This window comes from Chiroxiphia lanceolata, chromosome 3, assembly GCF_009829145.1.
Source record: "Chiroxiphia lanceolata isolate bChiLan1 chromosome 3, bChiLan1.pri, whole genome shotgun sequence".
Lineage (NCBI taxonomy): Eukaryota > Metazoa > Chordata > Aves > Passeriformes > Pipridae > Chiroxiphia > Chiroxiphia lanceolata.
Genome location: NC_045639.1, coordinates 95,614,705 through 95,638,285, shown reverse-complemented (window position 1 = coordinate 95,638,285; position 23,581 = coordinate 95,614,705).

Sequence of the window (23,581 nt, the reverse complement as noted above, 5' to 3'; positions counted from 1 at the left end):
AGAAGCTTCCAGCAAAGAGTTGTAATAGTAAGTAACAGTAGTGATACAAACATATTGAATGTAGCCCTCATCTCTGGTGACTTCTCCCTGTCTCTAGGATAAATGAGAGGAAAACGGAGCATTGTGGGAGACAGGGGAGCTTGAATAAGGGGCAACATGGAGAAATGGTGCTCTGCAAAATCTTCACTGGAGAAATTGGATGAAAGTGTTTGGCACAAGTATTGGTTCTGTAATTTGTGTTTGGGGTCATGACTGAAAGCTGGTGCTGAATCTCAGCTTCTGAATTTAAGTTTGGGAAATACAGCTCTGAATTCCAACGCCTCTCTGCAGCAAACTGAAAAACCCCAGGAAAACGGACAGTTTCAGAACAAATGTAATCTCAGTTCTTTTTTCTTTTTTTTTTTTTTCTCTTTAATTTCATCTAAGTGACACAGACCTTTCATTGTTTTGCTTGGCAAACAATTCACTTGATTCCAATTTTTTTTGTTGTTATTTTGTTTTGAGGAAAGATGAAAAGCAGACTAAATAATAAACCTATTTACAACCTTTCAGATATAGCAGGTTGGAGCACTCATCTCAAGAGACAGGAGAGCAGCAATCCCCTTCCTCCTCCTCATCTTTGGAGATTTGAACCTGTACCTCTGACCACCAAGGGTAGTACAGTAATGCTGAGTTTGGCTTGTGTTTGGAAGTGCTGCTTCTATTTATCTTATCTTTTTTTTTTTAACTTTGTCTGACTGGGTAAACAAACTGAAAAAGAGACTAGATCTAGACATCCTGACTCTCACGTGAGCTTGTTAAATGCTAGATTTGAAAGATTTTCTCCCTTTCTTGTAATTTATCTTAATTTTCAGTAGTGGAGGAAGGATTTAGGGAATGGAAATATAAATTATTTAGAAACCTCATAGTCTGAACAGGTAATGATGAGAATGGATTCTCTGCAGTTTCAAATTCCTCAAAGAAGAAAGACTGCAAGTCTCCTTTGCAACTCATTGATATCTGTGAGTAGTCATGATAAAAAACAACAGACCAGCTCTGGAAAGGAAATAGTCTTTAATCACATTTTATTAAAAGATGTTTGATTTAAAATAAAAAGCTTTTTGAAAGGTTTTCATACCTTAAAGCAAATGAACAGTGAGTTTATATTTAAGTATAATATAAACAGCCAGGAATTACATTGAACAGTGATGAAAAGTGCTTCTTTTGGGTGAAAACTTGTGGCTATAGAACCACATTCTGCAGCTGGTTGTTGAATGAAAGCATCCAAGAGGGTTAAAGACAGAAGAACATGATATTGCCACAAAGTAGTTTAGTTAGGAGATTTTAGAACCCAAAGAAAAGCAAGGATTTACCCCCCAAATATCTATCAAAATAAAAAAAAATATTTTTTGTGAGTCTGTCATCATAGAACTTCAGCAAGTATCTCAACAAAATAAACCAAATTTTCTTCTTTCTTTTTTTTTTTTTTTTAATTCTAGTTTCTTATTAAAAGCCTTTAAGAGTTTCAAAATCTTACTATGGCAGGCTCACAAAACATGAGAGCCAGTCTCTGTAGCATACAAAATGAGTACTAGTAGGAATTTAATATTATTCTTATCTCCTTCTACAGTACACAGGTTAATTTTACCTGACACTATCAAATTATTGCATGTTATAGCAGCCTTTCAGAGGTATCCTTGGGCACAGGAGACAAGGTTAGTCTCATCTCTGCTGTACCTTTAGCTGGCCTTCTTAGTTAAGCAAGCTTCGCTTATTTCCTTCCAGGCAAACAGAAATAATTTATTATGACAGTTAATCCTCTACTGAAGTACAGAAATTGTCATTCACAGAAACATTGTATTCAAAAGGCTAAGGATTTCCTAGAAACTCTTTCACATTTTTCAGTGTTCAGTGCACCTTTAGTTCCTTTGTACACATTTTAAAATCTTGTCACCAGTGCTAGGAAATGAATTGGGTCAACTCTATATAAAAGGGACTATCTTTTCAGAGTGAATGTGCATCCAGTTGCCTGGAGGGGCAATACAATTGGATGGATATTAGAAGGACAAACACAATGCTCTGGTAGTCAGTTTAGATGGAATACATAGTGAGGCATATTAGCATTTGCACACACCCTCCATAGACCTGGTGCTAGCATTAGCTTAATTAATAAACATTTCAAAGGGGGGAAACAAGAAGGTAAGTGTCATGCTGGAGAAGGTCTGATGCCAAATCACTTTTCACCCTAAGGTCAAGGGAATTGACTCATTTATACCAGAAGTGAATCTAGTCTATTATTTCTATAAAACTAGGAGCCCATTACAATAAATTAGCTGTTTCTGTTATTTTTAAGAAGAAATGTTTCTATTAGAATGATTTTCTGTCACACTGTTGAGTTTTGTGTTGTCTGAACTTCATGTTGCACTTTTCTAGGCAATGCTAGAGTGAAATGGAGCATCGCCGACTTGTCATGGGAGGCAGATAAGATGTCAGCCAGTTGTGCTGATGGGTCAAAGTCATGGCTGTGCTTGTCATGTCGGCATTCTGCTACAAGACTGGCAAGGCTGCTTTTTCTCCAAGCACCTGCTTCCTTTGAAGCTGCTTTGATATGTTGCTGTTTATTTTCTGGAAAACAAGTTCTATGAAAATTCCTCCTAAGGCAAATTTACAGGTGCTTTTTATGAGGAAAAGATTTTTTTTTATGACAGTATTCGCCTCTAGTGTAAATCTTTCTCCAACCCCTAAGGCTCACTTGCACCTCACAGCTCAAAAACTTGTACTCACTTCATTAATCTGCTCTTGTATGGAGACGGAGGTTCAGTGATAATAGCACCCTAAGTGATGTTAACTCACAGATGGTTTTTAAAGGAAACTTTGAAGTATAATAAAGCACTTTATTTTCTGTTTTGTAAATCCAAGAATAAAACCTCTAGATGGCACCAGAAGAACAAGATAGAAATGAGAAGATCTTAAAAAATTCTGCCAGCTATAGTATATCCATCATTTTGATGCAACCACATCATTAGGTAATGGGAGATTATTAAAAGCATTATACTTATGCCAGTGACAAGGACAGATCCAGCAGATGACTGTTTCCCGGAAATAGCAGGTGATTTTGCAAGTAATAACACTGCCTCTTAATCTTTGCATGGCACACATTAAGAGGTTAAGCATGCCTTGTAAAATATTGCAAGGCTCATGTTACATCAAGTTTCTCCTTGGGATATGAAAACACCAGTGTATTGGCTATATTTATGAAGGAAGATTTGAGTTCAAGCTCTAAGAGCAAACTTCTCAGACTTAGCAGCTTCCACAAGCTTTTAAAACACTGTTTTCCATGCTGCAAGGCCCATGCCCTACAATTTTTATTCAGCCTTTACAGAGGGAAGATTCCATTTGAAATTATCATGAGGTCTGTAAGCAAAAAGCACAGGGTCTGGCTCTTAGCACTGCTGCTGCAAGATTCAGTGATGTCAAGACCTGTAAGAAACTACCACTAGCCTTCTATATTAATATTTAATTCCTCACTGGAATGTGCAGTAGCTCAGTACCAGCCTTGTCCTTAGGTATTAGCTCAAGGTTTATCAGTCTGTTATATTTTAAAAATAGCACACTTGACTTCACACCATTTCATTTGTGAACATTTGAACTTGGTGTGGGTGTAGTAAAGGACTGTTAACTTATAATACACTTGTCTCATTTTTTAGGTTAATGTAACTTCATTTTCTGTTATTGTTGCTCCTCTGTTTTATTAATATTGTGCAGCTGACAATCTGTTAGGAAAAAGAGACTTAGACACCCTACTGCAGTTAGAACTGATATTCTTAACAGCTGAAGTTAAAGCCTTTCCTGTGGTATCCTAAACTATCCAGCAAGGTTGTCCCATGCAGATTTCACCAGTACATTCCAGTGCATTCCAAGAGTGAATTTGCACTCCACCCTGCTGAGGGCCTCTGTGGGAAGCCATTATCCATGCTATGACAGTGAACACAGCATGTAGAAGAGAGGCAGATGGAAAGAACTACGGTTTCTATTAAAGACAGAGCCAGCACAGCTCTTTACCATTTTAAATCATGGTACAAATCACGATCAAAATTTTAGTCTGCTGGCTTAGTGACCTCCACTGGACCATTTTGAATGAAGAAGTTACACTAAAAGGCAATTCAACTGTTGTAAATCAGCCCAAAGCCAGCCCTCTTGATTGCATGACTATGTGAAAAAGAACTCCATATAGTTGTATGCCACTTTAACTGTCTGGGAAAAAATGCCTTCCACATATGAAAACGACAATCAACCTCCTGCATGGTGCTTAATGGGAGGTAAAACACAAGACGACTCCCTGGCTGGGAGTTACGAGGCCACATGCAGATGTCTCCATCTGAGCTAATCACTGAAACTCCCTTCTTGGAAATGGAGAGACCAGTAGGGCACAAGTCATGTCATTCTAAAGCAGGTGTCTCAAATAAGTGAGGTGAATCATGTATATTCTTTTCAGCTACTGTAAAGGGAGTTTAGTAAAACCTGGTTGGATGGGAGACATCTGCAAGGTTGATATATGAAGTCATATATCAGAAGGTGTGATAAATTTTGCACCATATTTCTCTAATTTATCTCTTTAGTTGAAAAATCTATTTATAGACATGCTTCATAACAGCTGAATTTTTTGCTGTGTTTTTACATGTTGGCTTCTTCTGTTGAACTCTTGTAATTTTCTGCCTTCTCTGTGATATCCAGGTTATTTTGAAATATCTGTGCAAGTATTTGCTGACTTCCAGCAGTCACTTTGTCCCAGCTCAGAGTTGACTACTGTCATTTGGCCTTTACCAATACATTGTGTTAGGCCTTCTACCCATTTAAATGTGTAGGTCTTCATCCCAGTTTTTGACTGGCTGTGATGCTGTTGTTTTTTGGGGGGATTTGTTTCTGCCTTCACTTCTCTCAGTGCCATCTCTGTGGTAACATCTCAACCAATAGATGCCATAAGCTTTTCATGGTCTATTAGTGTCCTTTTGCTAAGCCCACAAGATGTGCCTTGTGCAGTTTCTCTGTTGTGCTGGCCAAGCCTCTGGCTGGAGAAGCACCATTCTGTGGTTCTCGTAAGCCCAACTTCTTCTGCCTAAGGCAGCTCAATGACTGGCAAAAGCTCTGAATCCTCCTACTCCTGGGCTGGAAACTGTCTGCTTTAGTCTTCTGTTTTTCTCTGACTAGTTACAGTTGTCTTTCTGTTCAGCTCTGTTACTCTCTAGGCTTTTTGGTTTCTTGGTATGATCTGTCTTCCTCTGTCATTCCATCTGCTGTCTTTCGATCCTGCTTTAATGGCAGAATCTGTCTCAATAAATAAAACAGCACAGGGCTTACTAATCTAGTCCCTAGGCCAACATGCTGTACACATCACATTAAACTCTTCTAGTGCCCACCACAAAGTGTAATGTCACCTGAACTGCTCCCTGGAGACAGTACTTATCCACCCTAACTTCAGATCAGGACGTGTTTAGGGATGTGTGAGCTGACCTACACTAAAACTTTGCTGAAGTCAGTCCAAACAAGTAAAAGTACTAGGTAATTAAGTTCAGTGCTGATGCCTTAGCACTGGTTAATTTACTAGAAGAGGTTGTATCTGAAGTGTCCAAGCACCAGTAGTCACATGAAATGTGTATTTGATAGAATCAAGTTAGTGACCTATTAGTAAGTAAATAATTGAGGCTACGTGGCCTGCTGTTCTAATAACCTCTTTCAGCAAGCAAACCTATCCTAATGAAAATGAAATGTTTGGTTCAGCCACCTGTGAGTTTTTGTAGTGCTGGTAACTGAACCCAGCATGTATGGATGTTGACCCTTTCCTGTTCATGATGCCTTTTTCTCATCATCCTCCACTGATTGTCTTCCTACTAATTTTTGGGTAACTTAGGGAAAAAATGGGTTATGATTAACTGGCACATTTGTACTTCAACTCCTCTTCAATGTATATAGCACTTTGCAGGCTTAAACCTGCAAAGTTTAAGAAAACTTCCTGGTTTTCTTCTTAGCTTCTGAATAGACCTCCAGGTCACATGCAGTAAACACCTGTGGCAGCTTTTGCTATTAAAGGTTATGTTCTGACCTTTCAGGAACAGGCTGGGCTCTTGAGAGACCTTTTTCCTTATCTTGGTGCATACCCCTTGTTGCTGCAGTCTGTTTGGCATTCATGGACTTCCAGGTTTTCTTGGATGTGTCTTTTTTTCTCTGAGCATGATAAGCAAACAGCCTCCCCCACCGTGGCAGGGAGAAGAAGGGATAAGAAAAGGTAAACTTTGTGGGTTAAGATACTTACAGTTTAATAATTTAAAAAAAAATACTATTACTTCTACTCCTAATTGTAATGAAAAGAAGAGAGGGAGAGGAATAAAACCCAAGAAAAACAAGTGATACACAATGCAATTAGTCACCACATGCTGATCAATGCCTAGACCATTCCTAGGCAGCATTAACAACCCCCAGCCAACTCCCCTCCCACTTTATATGCTGAGTATGACATTCCCTGGTATGGAATTTCCCTTTGGCCAGTTCAGGTGTTTTGGTTATGCTCCCTCCCATCTTCTTGTGCATCTGCTTGCTGGCAGAGCATGAGACACTGGAAAGTCCTTGATTTAGAGTAAGTACTTCTAGCAACAATAAAATATCAGTGTGTTATTGACATTATTCTCATACTAAATCCTAACCACAGCACTTTGCAAGCTACTAAGAAGAAAATTAACTTTACTTTGGCTTCAACCAGGATATCGAATTGCCTGTATTTTAGCCCATTTAATTAACTGTGATTTCCCTTCTTAGAACCTTATCCTTACCTTGTACCAAAGATTTGGAAACATAATTTCCATCACTTTCAGAGCTCTGAATGATACATTCTGATGGGATCTGATGAGGCCTCATGTCCATCCCACGCCAAAATGTGTGATTATTTCATTCCAAAGATCATAGCTAGTAATTCCCCTTCTATCTGAGCACATCTTGTTGGGCTTGACAGGTTTTAATTGAAAATGCCATGGGCCAATGACTTTGCAGTAACTGTGCTCCCAGGTCTCCTCCTGAGGCCTCAGGCTGTAATTAAAGATGCTCCACAGGCATTTCAGGATTGGCAGCTTGCTTATATTTGTCTTTATTCTTTCAGATGATCTTGTATTTTGGTGTTAAAGAGACAGAACTGAGATATACTGAGTGGCAAAAGGGACTTTAGTCTTTAGTCTGAGCAGTTAAACAAGTTGATCCTCCAAGGGAGTAACCCATTCAGAAAAACACAGCCAAAACTTGCAGTGTTTTCCGTTTCAGGAATGATACTGAGAATGATACCAGCACACCTGCTCTAGAGACTGGGTTAACCTTTGAAGGATTGCTTATCCTTCTTGCAGGAGCAATCTTTCCAGCATAAGCCAAATCCAGTTCACACATCTAGAAGCTCGACCCACAGAGTGGAGACCCTCACATAAATATGGCAGCCTAAGTGAGCCTTCTTTGAGCAATCCCTGCTGGGCAGTGTGGCTGCATGGCAGTGATCTTCCCTTAACCTGAGGTTCCTCAAGGTTTCTCCTTGAGACAGTGAGACCTTTTGCCAGCAACTGCTCTTTGGTAAGTAACCAATACTGTGTATGATCTTGCAGTATGGTAACTTTGATTTGACTTGATAGCATTGATTTGACTTAGTAACTTTGATTTGTGTCTTGATAAGTGCTGAATCAGAGTTCAACTGGTTGTGCTGTCCAGTAATAAACTGAACCTTGTCATGGAAGTTTGTTACGACACAGTTTCACAGCATCATATTAAAAGTGCTTTTGCTGATACCTTTGACAGCTGTTCTTTAAGCAACCTAAATTCATGAAAGATTGAATGGAGAGGAACAGAAAGGGGGATATGCACAACACAGTTGTCTTGTCCTCTTCAAAATCTGTCTCAGTTGGACTAAGTCAGTAAATTTTAATTTGCACATGAGTAGAGGTTTCTTAGAGGTAAAAGTCTCTGATAGTTCTGTGCACATAGGTCAAGCTCCAGCCAACAGCAGCTTACCCTTTCCTTGAGATGACCCCTCTGGGATGCCAGAGGCAGTGTCTTTGCTCCTAACTAGATGCTGCAGTGAAGAGTGTCTCTTTTCTTCCTCCTACTTCCCTGTGGGATTCAGGCAGGGTAGGAATAGAGAGCTGGTTGATGCTGTTGCAGAGCAGATGAGGGTAGATTGTGGGAAGCCTGGGATTACAGGGAGCCCAGGGAGGAGACAAAAAGGGGGGCCATGGATGTGCCAGGAGGCAGCTGATAGAGCAAGTGACAGGCTCAGAGAGTATCTGATCATGGGGATACTGGCCTGGCTGTGAAAGCAGACAGCAAGGAGCAAGAAGAGTTTTAAAATTACAAGGGAGAGCATGAGGTAGAGGGGAAAGAGACTGCAGTGAAGGAGATGGGCAGTGAGGCTGAGTACCCAGATAAATGTGTGGACAAGGCAATAATGAAACAGAATACAGCTGGATATTAAAGCCCAACAGCAGTAAGGACAAAAACATGGGCTCATGCGTTGGATGATGTGTTTCTTTCCACAGCCTGAGATCTGTGTATCTTAGAACAGTATTTTAAAAAATCTGATGTTGATTAGACAAAATTATTACTGGTGGCAGTTTCTAAGGGAGTAGAGCATGGCTAGTGAGTGGGGTAACCAAGGGTGAAACTTAGAAGAATCAAAAGATCTAAGCAGTAGGAAAGAGTGACAGGAAGAAAGAGACCGCTGAGAAACTGAAGGAAACATGCTGCTGTATACTGGGGAAGACCATGTCAGACCACAAGCCATAGTAATATTGAAAGCTTTATCAAATACTCAAATACTAAGACTCAGATACTAAAGGAAGACTCAGCAATAGCACCAACCATAATATGAAGGGAGAAAAAAGAAATTAAACATTCAATGAGATTTGCAAGCTGAGAAGGAGATTGACAGTGGGTACGTTCAGGGCCGTATGAGGATATTCGCAGTGGGAGAGTCAGAACTTCAGTTTGCAAATGTCAGGTGGCAGAAGACACTGATATCAGAAGAAGAAATATGTGATTGAGCTGCACAAGAAGGTTCAATCTAGTCAGGTGAATGTAACAGTTGTTCTTTTAATTATGATAGATACATCCCTTCACATCTCTATTATTCTAAATGTAAAGACCACCAAGCTTACTAAGGGACTCAGATACATGATTCTAAATAAACAAATGGAAGACTGTGACCAGATCCTCAAGATAAACTTGCAAAATCTCTACCTGAAACTTTTGTAGCTAAACCTGTCCCCTTCTCAGGATCTCTGTACAGCACTGGACCTCATAAACAATACATAGGGTGACCTGAATGTTATTCATGATAAGTGGGACACCCTCTTCTACCTGAGGAGGTGCTAGATGTGAATTCTTTAGTTTGGAGAGTTTCTTCTCCTTACCAGCTGTTCAAATACTAATAACAGAACCACCAACAAAAGAAAGCTTATGTTCGGGCTACATAACCTGATTAAATGTTCTTTTCTGGTTGACTAGCAGTGGGTTGGATCTCAAATGGAACAGAGTAGGAGCTGTACAACTATCAGTATTCTCTCTGCAGTGATTTCATCTGTCAAGCTGCACACAGATTTTTTTCTTTGGTTTTATAAAGCAAAAATCTTTAATAGAAAAAATAATAAGGGGTACTATGACATTCCAGTTTCGCTGATGTGTCCCTGGTTCTATGTACCCAGCTCCAGTGACACACTGTGGCCATAACCTCAGTGTTTATTACTTTCTTGCTCTTCTGGCATGGTACAAAATAACCACCAAGAATCTAGTATATATTTTTCTCACCTGTAGAAGTTCTTTGTTTTCAAGGTTTTCTTTTATTTTCATTACCTTGCCACCAGGGCCATGAGTTATTTTGTGAAGAATTGCAGCACTACCTTGGTAGAAAAAAAAGTTGTGTATTTTAACTGTCATTTGCTGATTTTTTAAGCTCTACTCTGTTAGTTTTGTTTATTTTCCTGAATTATAATAAAGGATTCAATGATGAACTTAAACCTAATTTGAAAGACAAAGAGAAGGTAGTTTATGTACTCTTATTTTCCTTTTAAAAAATTGTATTTTATTTTGATGGCTAATCTCAGATGGGACATGGGTATCATATCCTTTTTTTACAAGGATTTGATTGAATGCATAAAATCTTACACAGTATGAATCACATTTGAGAAGCTTGATAACAACTGCTGCAGTATTCCTATTTAACTCAGAATGGCAACACCTTAGTTATCATTTACTGGAAGTACATTTTATAGTTAAAAGCTTTAATATACCAGTGTTTAAAGTCTTCTCAGAAAAATGAAATTATGAGGGTAGGATAGTAGAGTAAAGGTAGTGCACTATCATAGGCAAGTGGGACTCTAGAAAAAAATTGAAGTTGTGAGCTGGAGTAAAATTAGCAAGTCAAAATATAGAAAACTCTGACAACAAAAACTTAAAAAAATAGAGGTTTTGTAATTTATCTTGCCAATTACTCTCTGCAACTACCTGAAAGGAGACTGTAACAAGGTGGAGTTAAGAGAAAATGGCCTCAAACTGCATCAGGGGAGGTTTAGGTTGGACATCAGGAAGAATTTCTTCACAGAAGGGGTTGTTAAGCATTGGAATGGGCTACCCTGGGAGGTGGTGGAGTCACCATCCCTGGAAGTGTTCAAGAAATGACTGAATGTGGCACTTGGTGCTCTGGTCTAGTTGGTGGTAATTGGTGAAAGGTTGAACTTGATGATCTTGGAGGTCTTTTCCAACCTAATTGATTCTATGATTCTGTTAAAATTTAAAGAAGAATTTAAAGGAAAAAAAAATTAAATAATTGAGCACTACTATACAGTGACTAATCCACCATAAAAATCTCGGTTTCTCTCAGGGGTATCCTTCCTTAGAGAGGCAGGTTTTTCATACAGGCTAAAGCACATACACCTCCAGAGACAAATACATGATTCTATGTCTTGTATGATGCACTATGCATGAAAGTATGTGAAAAAAGCAACGTATGAAAATATTGGTAGTACTAAAACCCCGCCATTCTTCTGTTACTTGAAAAATGACTAACTGATAAGCATTCAACACCAGATATTAGGAGGAAATAACCCTCCTTGAGTCTAGCAGAATTCAAATTGGAAGTAAGCAGCTAACTTTCAACTGTGAGAATCAATTAACATATGGGACATAGCTTTCAACAGCAATTGAGAGAGAGTGTCTTTCTGAATAGATACAGTTTAGTTAAATTACAAGTTATTTAATACTTGCTGGTCAACTTCATTTGTGCATTTGTTTTGTTTTTCATTTGGTTGGGTTTTTTTTCTAGGGGGTGAGGCAGTGGTTGACGGTTTTTTGGTCAGGCTGGTCAATTATTTTCTCTCTGCCTTAAAATTCTACAAAGTTATTGCAGTAGTCCCGTATAATCTCGTCATATTAAGTGAAACTTTTATTCTTTCTTCAGCTCACGGTTTTAGGGACAAGATCTTGAAAAAAAGAATGAGACCCTGTCATGATGAAGGGTGTACAACTCAACAGGAATGAGAATTAACTGAAAGGGGAAGTTCAGCTAGATGTTTCAGTGAGAGATCTCTTCCCTTACTGGGGGGGTGGGAAGAAGCTTTTCTTATTGTAAAAGATATATGACAAAAACAGCTGTCTTTGCATTCAGAGATGGGGATCATTAAAGACCTTGAGCTGGGTGCAACTCCTTGTGTATCACCATTAAAATAAATGGGGTTATGCTAAGTGACACGTTCTTGGGAACTGAGAAGATTTGGTCCCCAAGGACTTTATTCACTTGTCTTAATTCTGCTTATCAATCAACTGGTAGTTCACATTTAATCCTGGCACTAAAACATTCTTCCAGGTGAATCTTAATTTGTAAACTATTTGAATTCTCTTGTGAGTCAGGAATTTAAACTAATTTGATATTACACTCCTTTGATAATGAAAAAGGCTGATGAGAACAAGAGAGAGTTTACAGTAGTGTGTCTCATTAAATCATTTTGCATTTCAGTTTGCATTTGTTTCAGTAGTAGGATGGTTTATCTTAAAAGTGTTGTGATACAGGACAGATAAAAATTGCCTGACAGTCCTATGAAAAATGCAAATGTTCGTATTTTTAATTACAATAAAATTTACATTCCTGCAAAAAAACATGGCTAAATGATGCTAGAAGATGTACAAAGAGCCCTAGATCCATCAATAAGATGTAATGTTGACAGTGGCTGGAATTTCTACTGCATCACGTCAAAATTTAAGCTCTAAGTCCTAGACTGATGTGAGTACCTCAGTTTTAATTTAAAACAAAAGAATGCAATTCTAATCTGGTGATGATTGTTCAGAAAAGCTTAAGAACCTGAACTAGAAAAGGTTAGAAGAATGAAAAAGAAGCAAATAGGAAAATTTACCCTAACCCTAACCCTAGGGGCAGGGGGAACTCAAGTGCATTTAACACTTCCCAGGAGAGCTGGGCTTATTCTGTTCTCTTCAACCACATCATTCACAAGTGCGGTCTCCTCAGATGCACCCAAAGAAAAATGTCCAGGAGTGGGCTGCTGTCACTGGAGCAAACTGGCAAGCTATTTGCTATGGAGCCTCTTTCCTTGGAATTATCATGGAGTGGGGAAAGATCTCCTCTGGCTACATGAACTGCCCTTGTTACAACTGCAACCTGCTCCTCATCACCATTTTTCCTTTTGATCCTTCCCTCATGACACAACGGAAGCAAATCAATTTGTTAGAATTAACCCCTGCTCCTTGGTAGCTGCTGAACTGGCTGAAGAGAAAAGGGTTCTGAAAGCAACTGTACACTGGATTTTTTTTCTGATGGGCTGCAGGAAACCCCACTGGGTGTGATGTGAGCATCCCTGGGTTATAATTTTATCATAAACCTGAAGACTGATAGCTAATAATACATGAACACAATGAGATAAATTTTACTTCACTTGTAATTAAAATGGTGTGAAGATCAAGATTTATCAGAAAAGAATCTGCTTAAAACCAAGCCTCAAATTTTCCTTCATAGAGGAGTCTGATTTCCAGGCACGACAATGTGCTTATCTGTGCCAGAAGCCTTCTTGGTCATTGCCACATATTAGTCTACTTACTACAATATGCAATAATGCAATGTAAGATTCTCATGACAGAACTGTTATCTTTAGCTGTAAACACATAAATAAACTTTTTTATGCAACCAAATGTGCTGTCCTTTTCATTGTTGTAGCTTGTTACTCTAAAGCAAAATTTTATATGCTTGTTAGCATAATTGTCACATAATATCGCTGCTCCTGACAAGAGAAATGCAAACCATTATTTTTCATAGTTTTTGAATTAAATAATATATTCTAGAAGTACTTTTATAAAAATGAAGATTATCCTGAATTCAATTCACACTGATCTTCAGTATTTACTGTTTAGAGGGAAAAACTAGGATCTAGTACATACTTAGTTCTGGATGTGCTCATTAAAATGGTGCATAAATCAGGTTGTTTAATTCATATTTACAGGTAAAAAAATACCAACTTAGCAACATCTAAAATGATCATTTACAACTTCATGAAACAAATGTTCTTTTAGTTTAAGGGTGGAGACCAAGAGGAGAAAAAGGAGCTGATTTCTTATCAGAATATGAGTAGTAACACTCTCATGATTCCAAAGAGATGTGTTAAAAGTTCCAAACAATGATGAGAAGAAGGTCACATATACAGGTGCCTAAATCCAGGCTAATGAATATTTGGCCATGTATATCCTCTGTGCACTGCTGCAGTGTTCATGAATCAAAGAACAGCTGCATCTTTCCAAAGTGCTAAATCCCAGAAATGTTAATGAGGCAGTATGCAGAAGTCATAACTGTTGCCACTGTCAAGTGGCCATGAAAATTATTATCTGTTAAGATATTGGAGGCAGAGCTACTATCCCCTAAATTCTCATGGAACTCATCTGATTTACTAATTTCTGGTTGCATCAAGATTTTTAGTTTGTCATGGCAACCTGGGAACAGAGGAGTAGGATGCCATCAGGCAGCAGTCATAATGCAAGCATAAGTTAAATGCCTCTAAAGTTAATGATCCAACTCTTCACTGCAGCCCCGAGGCACACGGTGTGACTTGGGGGATGTGCACAGATGTTGTAAATTACTTTAGATGCCAGTACCACGAGCCCGGGCCAGCTGTGTATCAGACCAGACTGGTGGCACAAGTTACAATACTATAACTGCTGTTGTGAGAGACCCCAAATGGCTGTGATGGCAGTGTCATGCTGAATCACAGTCCCTTTGTTTTCCCTTTCCTTCCTTACTCTGGCTATAGGGTTGAGGGCAACCTGGGAACTGCTACATTTTTTTCTGCCCCACTAGGAAGTTATCCCACCCTGAATAATCTTTCCATTGCTGCTGGTTCTTTTAATTCAGTAAAATGCTGTAAATCATCTTGAACGCACAGCACAAGCTAAGGCAATATACTTTCCCTTGATTTGCATATTTTTCTGTTTTACATTCTATTTTATCATAATATCAATGACACTAATTTTGCTTTAATTGTAAAGCTTGGATCCAAGAAAATGCCCTAACGGTACCAAATAACTATTTACCTGGGTAAAAACGATAACTGAAAAGCAATATTATTGACAAAATTATCTGTCAGTGCAACAGCATCCTCTCTACAGCTTTCACAGTATGATATTATTAGTGCATGTGAAAGCTGCCTGCTTTGCTGCCTGCATTTTTAGTGATAAGTATTATCTGTTATATTGCAAGGACTTTTGGTCAGAGCCGTGTATATTTTGCAGTTTTCTAAATATATTTCAAGATTGTCAGGTTTTATCATCTGCAGATAATTGTTAAAGACAAACTAATGGAAGAACAGGAAGAAATATCTGCAGCCAGGAACACAGACAAACAGAAGTTTGGAGGTAGTAATTGAATTATGTGAAACTAGGGCAGACCTAGCAGGGAACAGCCAGTGTTCATCTGTGTAGTAAAACCCACTGAGCTTAAGCCGCAGCTGTAAAATTAATGGAGTTTTGGTGAGCTGCCTCTCCCTGGGGATAATAGTAAGCTTACATTTCTAGATTTCTTACATTCTCCTTTCCTTATCCTGGTAACCAAGGCTGCTGAAGTCCCTTTTACACTGCCCTCCTCTCTTTTTTTTTTAACCGTGGAATATGCCAAGACTTCTCATAAAGCAGTCACTGTATTAGAAGTCAGAAACTCTCAAAGCCTGGGTAAATGTCAGTGCCATGGAACAACTTTCACCCCTGAAAGGTCACAGACTGAAGTCCCAGCACATCGTGGTCCGGTCAGCAAGCAACCAGTCAAGCATATCAGTTCAACATAATACCACATTATAACATTTATCTGGCCAGCATTAAATGTGCTGCAGCACCATGCTTTCTTTTCCTTGATTTTGAATGAACAAAGCAGCTTTTGTAAGCCATCCTAAAGCTGATCATTCAAAGATTAGAAAAAGGCCACGGTGTCTGATGGGGGATTTAGACTGAATGGAAACACCCAACAACAAACCCATGATTCTCAAACTCTCATCCAGCTTCTCTCTAAAATCCTCACCATTTATCTTTGACAAGTACCTAGTACAGAACATTACAGTTATGTGGTAGCACCTTAGCTATGGTGGGACAAGGGAGCTCCTGGGACAAGCTTGAATCTGTTGGAGTCTGCATCTTCCCCGTGTCCTCAGGAAGTATTTGCAGAGACTTGAGTCTTGTCTTAGCAAAATCCTCCTATAAAAAGCTGTACCCTGAAAGAATTGGTTTGACTGGTTTGTCTTGAGGGTAGAAGGAAAGAAGAACTAAGAACTTTCTTAGGTCCAAATCCCAGATGGAAGACTGTGTTGTCTGGTACTGCTGAAGCACTAACACAGTGCAAACCCTTTCTTCAGGACTTCCCTTTAGGCTGCTCTGTGCTTGATATACTGTTTTTTGTGTGTCTAGCTGTCCTGCATTAGGATACCTGAAGGCTAGGTACAACACTGCTTAACATTTTGATTCCTAAATTCTTGTGGAATCTTGTATTTTATTAGTTATGACTGGTTGCTGTGCATATGGGGAATATTTTGGAAGTTAGAATTTTCTTATCTATTTATCAGTTTCGTCAATTTTCCAATTGAATTTTAAAAAGTATGCCTGGAACAGGAGTTTAATTTGCTTAAATTTTTATATATATATACACATACATATTTTTTTTAACCAAGTAGCAGCACTAGGAAGACAGCAGGGGTGTATGTTACTAGACCCTTCATGCTCCTAATGATTATACATTGCATTACAGTAGAGATTATATATTGATTCCATAATGTTTTTAATGAAGTTTTCATAACTACCATGACTGATTATTTAGAAGACTAGTGATAAATCACTTGTCTGATGATTGATCATTGCTAATGACTTATTTTCCTTGGATGATGATTCTGACAGAGGTTATTGCACAGCCTATAAAAGTTTCTAAAGCTGTGTTTTGTGTGGATGGGCCAACACTTCATTGAAGGGCTCTGCATGTTACAACTTTGCTGTTTCCTAGGGCACGCTGCCGATCTCTGCCTTCAGTTTTCTGAGCGTTATCCGAACATCTAATTTCTATTCTGCCTTAGGGTCATGTTAAGTTACCAATTTAAAACAGTTGCTCTGATGTTGACAATTTTAATTTGTTCCACTTGATATGCTAGTAGGCCTATTGTTCGTTCAAAGTAGATTTCTGTGGTTCTGAAAGAGACAGCTTCTGTATTTTGTCAATGCAATGCAATTTGTACCCACATTGCAGCTCCAGACATCTCCTTGAGGGCAAGTCTAATTGAAGTTGCTTGATTTCTGTTACCAATCAGAGTTTTTTCAAACTGGATTTCTTTTCATCTATAATACTTTAAGCTTCTCTTGTGCTAACAGGCTTACTCAGGTGTAACATTTTCACTGAATCTCTCTGCTTGACCACAGCCCTCTGGATGGCTATAGTCAGTCTCCCAGCTAACATTCAAAAAGCACCTGATGAGCTCTGAGGCTGATTAATACTTATGAGAATTTGCTTGTCCTTTCTAAAAATGGTTGCTCCTAATTTAAGCCAGCTATCTAGCTCTGACTCACCTTTCAGCAAGTTATACCTTAGCTGGAGTCCCAGCAGAGCAGGGCAAGAGTCAGAGTGGATGTAAGGACCACAATCTGGATCTCTGTTATTCAGTAGTCATTAAGCGGGTAATATTTCAATAGCTACTAAGCGAGTCACTTTACTGGACCAATGTGCCTTTTTTTTGGGGAGAAGAAGAATTTGTTGTCCGTTTCAACTATGTAGTGGGTTATGCAGGGGTAAATGTATCTTTGTATGCACTTGCATTGGAACGAATAGTTTGTAAGAGAGAGGGAGAAGGTGGAAATTTCCATGGTGTGTATTACTTGAGGGTTTTACTTATATCTTTGATTTCAGCAAGATGGTAATTGGTTGACATCCATGTATCTCTTCTGTACCAAACTTTGTCAAGTTTGATTATTTCATCATTAATAATATCATGATCTGAGGGCTTTTGGACCTAAGTGTAATTTGCATTTTAAATATCTTTGGTTTTGGATTTCCATTAGCCTTGCATTGTAAGGATATATAAAAATTCCTTTTTATTTTTCTTTCCAAGTAAAAACTAATCATACAAAGCTTTTTTTTTTTCTCAGCAATCAATAAGTTGTTTTTTCCATTTGCTTTTTCAACTATGCACGAGATTTATACTCCCTCCATTTCCTCTTTCAACATTTGAATTTTTTGTATTTTAGAAACATGCAGTTGAATTTGGATGTGTCTTTACTGAATACCTGTCAGGAAGAGAGACGATGAAGGTGGAGAAGCGAGAGAGTATGACAGGAGAACCAGGATATGTGTACCAATGCTTTCAACTCCTTAGCATAAGCAGTCTTTGCAGTTGGGGGAACCTCTGTCCCTGGCTTCACTTTCCTTCCCCTAAATGCCACTTTTTTCCCATTAGGAAAGGCACTTAATGAAGAATGCAGGCTGGGGAATTGGGTGACACACAGGAAGGGGAAGGATGAAACCTATGACAGGAGATGGTCAGGGTGGTTGGCAGGAGAGTTGTTGCTGGCAATCTCAGCATGGTGGTATGTATGGATTGCAAAATACTGCAATCCTGCAAAAGAATATTTGCTTCTTACTCTAGACTTTCAGTCCAATATGTATCCTCTCTATCATTCAGTCTCCACATGCTGAAACATTGTCCTGGCTACTGAATGTGTAAATTGCAAATTTCCTGCAAACTGTACAAGGTCTATCTTATAAATTTTGGAGATAGGGAAATAGGAAAGAAAAAATGGAGTTATTAACTTCACAGAAAAAACATGGACAAAACTAGTGACAGTAGAAAAATTAGAGCACACTCACTGTCCAATTTTATCTCTATTTCATTTAGGCTTTGTTGTGTCACTACATACAGAGACTTAAAAATTAATATCTTATGAAATACCTTAGGATGCTAATTCCGACCTTTACTAGGTTAGTGTAGATTTTGTGAAGGCAAAACCTTCACAGTATTTTAGGGTGGCCCAGCAGCAGCTAGATCATTAATCGTAAAATAGCTGATACTGAGATATTGTTGAAACAGTCTAGACCCAGATCTAGAGCTAACACAGACCCATATAATTCCATTGAAATCCCACTCCCTGAGCAAGTTCAGCATTGCAATCTTTCCCTAAGTAATAATGTATACTAGGTAGGATATTTCAGAAATTACAATATGGATATTATGAACAAAACTGTCATGTATAAATCAATATTTTTAGTTCTTAATAAAATATTATATGCACAAGAGTCCAACTGTACACCATAAAGAATGTTTTATGTTGAAAGTATTTTTTAGTGTGCAGTATTTTCATCCCATATGCAACATTATAAAATTTCCAATTAAATAAAATTATGTATAAAGAAAATATCATTTTTTTACAAGATTTAAACTTAAAGTAATAAAAATATGCAGACTGAGGAAAAACTACTATTTTTATTGCTTGTAAATATAAAATTATGTAAGGAAACCTTTTCCCTGCAGGGTTGATGAACTTTAAAATATTATTATGGGAAAGTGAATTCTCAATAGACAATTAGCACTCAAGATAAGATCCTGAAATGCATTTGGATTCTGGTAAATATTTGTTGATAAAATTCTGTCTATCGCATTTTTACCCAAAATAACAATGCTTTGTTTTGATTTCTAAGTTGTGCACTAAATTGTTATGCTCTAGGAATGCATAGAATATTGCAGTTTACTAAATCTTGCTGTGAAAGATTAGAATTGTTCTGCGTAAGCCTCAGGAGACTTGGGGTAGTCCATGAAGCTCTCATTAAGCATTTTCTTTTGAATTTGCCATGGCACTAGCTGATAAACTAGAGGCACCAACAGACTGCTGGTGATGTTAGAACCTCCCAAATCCAGAAAGATGTGAGGCAAAACGGTTGTATACTTATTTCCTTGACAGAAAAGTTTTCAGAAGCTTCAGCTTTCTCATTTACATTTACTTCTAGCAAAGAAGAATACTTCCATAATGAGTATTTTATACTTTCAATACATGGTAACTGTACTACTTCTGCCAATGTCATGGACAGTGAGAATAACGAGTATCATTCAGAAAATTGCACTGGAAAGAATAGACATTTTTTTTTTCCATTTAGCAGAACTTAGTAAATTATTTCTAGAAAGAGTCTTTGTCATTAGTACATAGTCTAAATATACTACAGCTGTTTTAAACCAATGATAGTATTTATGATACATATATTCTTTACTGTGTGGTAATCAGCATGCCTGTATTGGGTCAGCACACCAAATTACAATGTATATTAGTTTGTTTGCTTTTAAGAGAGATGGGAATGGAAATTTTATAGTCAGAGATACTACTAATAATATAATTTATTAGCCTTTACATCAGATGTTGATATTTTAAATCCATAGTCCAAATTTATTAATTGAGCTCAGCAGCAAAGCGTAATAATCAGCTTACTGTCAACTCTTACAATTTATTGAAAAATTATCTTGCTTTACCTTATATGTCAGAATCAGCTTGCAGAGGTTTTCTGTTGCAGAGATATCTATATGAAATTTGTACCACAGATTAAAAGAGAAGGAAACATTTAAAATGCCATTAACATTGAGCAGTAAATCTTTCACCTTAAATATGAGAGGAGGTAGATAACTCATTTCTCATCAAAGGTAGGCAACTAATTAATCTCACTCAAATTAATACTTGGATTTTATAAAAGATGATTGATTCTGTCTAGATTTTTATCCTTTGAACATATGACAACAAGGAGCATGGAAAGTTTTCGTCTGTCATATTTGTGCTTGTACCTTAAAGTCTGAATATACATGCTATGTGCAGGCAGTAGTTTAGTTTTTTGGCTGCAAAGGTAAGTGCATGCTATTCAATCACTTTTATTTCCACTGTTTGCAGCTGATAAAGAACAGATCTGGGCCATGCAGAAAGCATGTTGACCGCCTATATAGTCTACAGATGGCTTTTGAAAGCATATTCAGACTGGTGATTTCAGAAGAGGGAATATAACAATAATGGTAACATGTAAAATTTAGGCTCACAGTAAGATGCAGTCTGGACACAAAATGGCCTTTCAAAAAAACCAGCTAGTCATTCTGAATTCCCATAAGTCTGCCCTCCACCCCCCAGCCCCCCATCCTGATCCTGCTTGTTCCCCTTGTTTTAAGTCTGCTATTTGAATTTCCACTCCCACGCACAAGCAGACACTGACACAGGCTCAGCCAGGGAAGGTTTTGGTGCTCTAATCTGATTTCTGAAATAGGAACAGCTTCCATGTGTTCTGCAGAAATTTCTTGCCCAATACTAGTTTGTCAGGAGTTATATGAAAGCAGACCTGGGGTAAATAGGTTGAACAAAACCACTTTCTGAAGACGGCATGTGGTATGATGGAGGAGAAGGGTAATGCTCAAGCTCAGCAGCCCAGGAACATGGGCTTTTGTGCAATCTCTTGGACTGCTCATTCCTAAAACTGGGCCTGCCAATGGTAGGAGGGGGACCAGAGAGAGTTGTGCAGTAAAGTTGTTACTTCTGCTGTTTCTAACAACCCAGTTACTAGTCTCTCAATTTTGGGGGAAATTTTGCTCACATTTTCATCCCCTCAGCCCCTCATTTGAGAGATGTTGATTTAGAAAAAGAGTGCCAACCTGAATATTAATTTACCTTAGGAAAAGTTAAATATGACTAGCTTGAACAGGTGGATATTTTAAGCTCTGTCATACTCATTATAGGTTAGAATTTCTCCTACCTTCAGAGAAAATTTTGCCAGGAATAGAGGGCAAATCTCTGACAAGAAGGATCCACAATTAAGTTCCCTAAGTAAATGAATGCTGATCTTAGCATACTGTCCTATCGCAAATATTTTCTATGAGCTCTCTACCTTGGTCTTTCTCTGTATCCTTTAGGCATTTTTTTTTCCCTAAACAAAAAAGGGGAGCTGAGACTGGTTGCCAAGCAATTGGCTAGATCAAGTGCAAATTCTTATATATGGAAGGACTAGAAGGTGAGGAGGTGCAAGCAAATGCAAGTTTCTCAGTGTCACCGAACACTGGTCCACTGCAGGCTGCTACAAACACCGGGTAACCCACCTCAGCGGTTTTCTGCATTTCTGCTGTTCAGAAATGTTTCTTGGCACATACTGCAGTTCTTCGCTGACTGCCTCTACTGACCTGCTGTAAAGGGTAAGTATTCCTGAAATGTGGACTTACCACAGCCAGATTTTTTTCCTATTATGCATATTTTCCCCTTCCACCATGTACATGACATGTGGAGGTGGTATAAAGGTAGGCTGTTACTTAAATATAGCTGCGCCTTGAGCCAGCAAAACTGCTGTTAGGCAATAACACTGACTAGTCACCCCCTGCTCAATGCCATCTTTCCAAAATCTAACCTGTCTCAAAATCTCCTTTCTAGCATGCATTAGGCCCATGATGCTTAAGAATGCACAGAAAGTGAGGTAAAGCAAATTCACTCATCCTGAAAAAATAATAAACTGCATAATTTGAGCAATATATAATTGATCAATGTTACCTCTGTAAGCATTTTGTGGCCCTTGCTTGTAAATGAAATAAATTCCTGATAAAGAAGTAGGTAGAAATCCAATATCGTTACTTTAGTAGAAAAGTAACGATAGTAGAAATTTTACTAGAAAATTATTTTTTTCTGTAACAAAGCATATCTTCTGCACTGTTGAACCACATTTGTCTTAATGGGATCTGCCTCTTCTGGGTTTATGTGTTTACTTGACTGGGTGGCTTGTCTGCTTGAGAAAGGGAGTTTCTTGAATTATGAAAACAACAAAACCTCATATCTAAAACCTGCTCTCTACAATTTTCTATTACATGATATTAATATTATCGAAAGTTATTAATTTTCAAATATAATCATCAGTAACTATTCAGGTTTTTGCTTCCTCAGTAGTTTATGAATTGGCAATAAATCTTATATTGTTTTGGTCATTCACCTGAGTCTGGGAAGAGAGTATTTCAGTGAACTGGACATGAAACCACTGTCCTTTCTATATTTCCACTATTTCCGAAGTACTTCTGCTTTTGCAAACTGCACCTCGAATGGCACCAACTGTGAGCAGTTTGCTGCTTTGTGATGAGGCACTTTGCTTTCTTGGACTGAAAGGGAGCTTCAGGAGCCAGATCCTCAGCTGGTGTGAATATATGAATTGTGGAGAAGTAAATACGCTGCAATTTAGGCTGCCTGCTGATGTTCCCTTTCATTCCCTTGGAGTGATGTGTGTCAGCCTACTCGCATAAACCTAGCATGGCTGGCATTATTCAAGATGTCATTTGCAAAGCAGAAGGGCTTTTCACCCTGTAATGGTAAAGAAGCAGTGGTCCTCTATCCAATTCATTCTCCCTTCTGCTAAAAAGCTGTTCACAGGCTATTGGCTCAAGAAAATCAGCACAAGGTATTTACTTCCAAAGTAAATAAGCAGCAATAAGCTGTTAGTCAAGGGCACATCAGTAATTTGAAGACAATGGAATTATGTTCGTTTACTCTAATTTTTAAGTGTACATTTTTAACACTTGACTAAGACTCAATTTTTCTTACATTGCTTTCTATTGTAAACAACTTATCTTCCTGGTGCCCACCAATTAAGTTCAGGCTTCATTATGCACCATAATAACACTGTACTGGCCCTTGGACCAGAACTTCGAAGTATACTGTTACTTAGTAACTTAGGATGATACTAAACTGAGAGGTGCTGTTGATTCCCTGGAAGGCAGAGGGGCCCTGGGCAACCGGCTCTACTTGCACTCTGGGTGATCTCCTAAGGCCCCTTCCAATACCAAATATTCTGTGTTTGTAAATAATACATTCAATAATTAACAAATGTGCGAAACCATTTTACCAGACAAAGCACCACCACCTAAGTATCTTTGTTGGTAGGGATGTAGAAATGTTCCAAAGACTGAAGTGACAGCTGTCATGACTTGTATTTCTATCACAACTACAGAAAGAAGTGTCTACAATCAACTATATTGTCCTGTTTGAAGGACAAATTAAAAGAATATCCTGTATGATAAAAAAG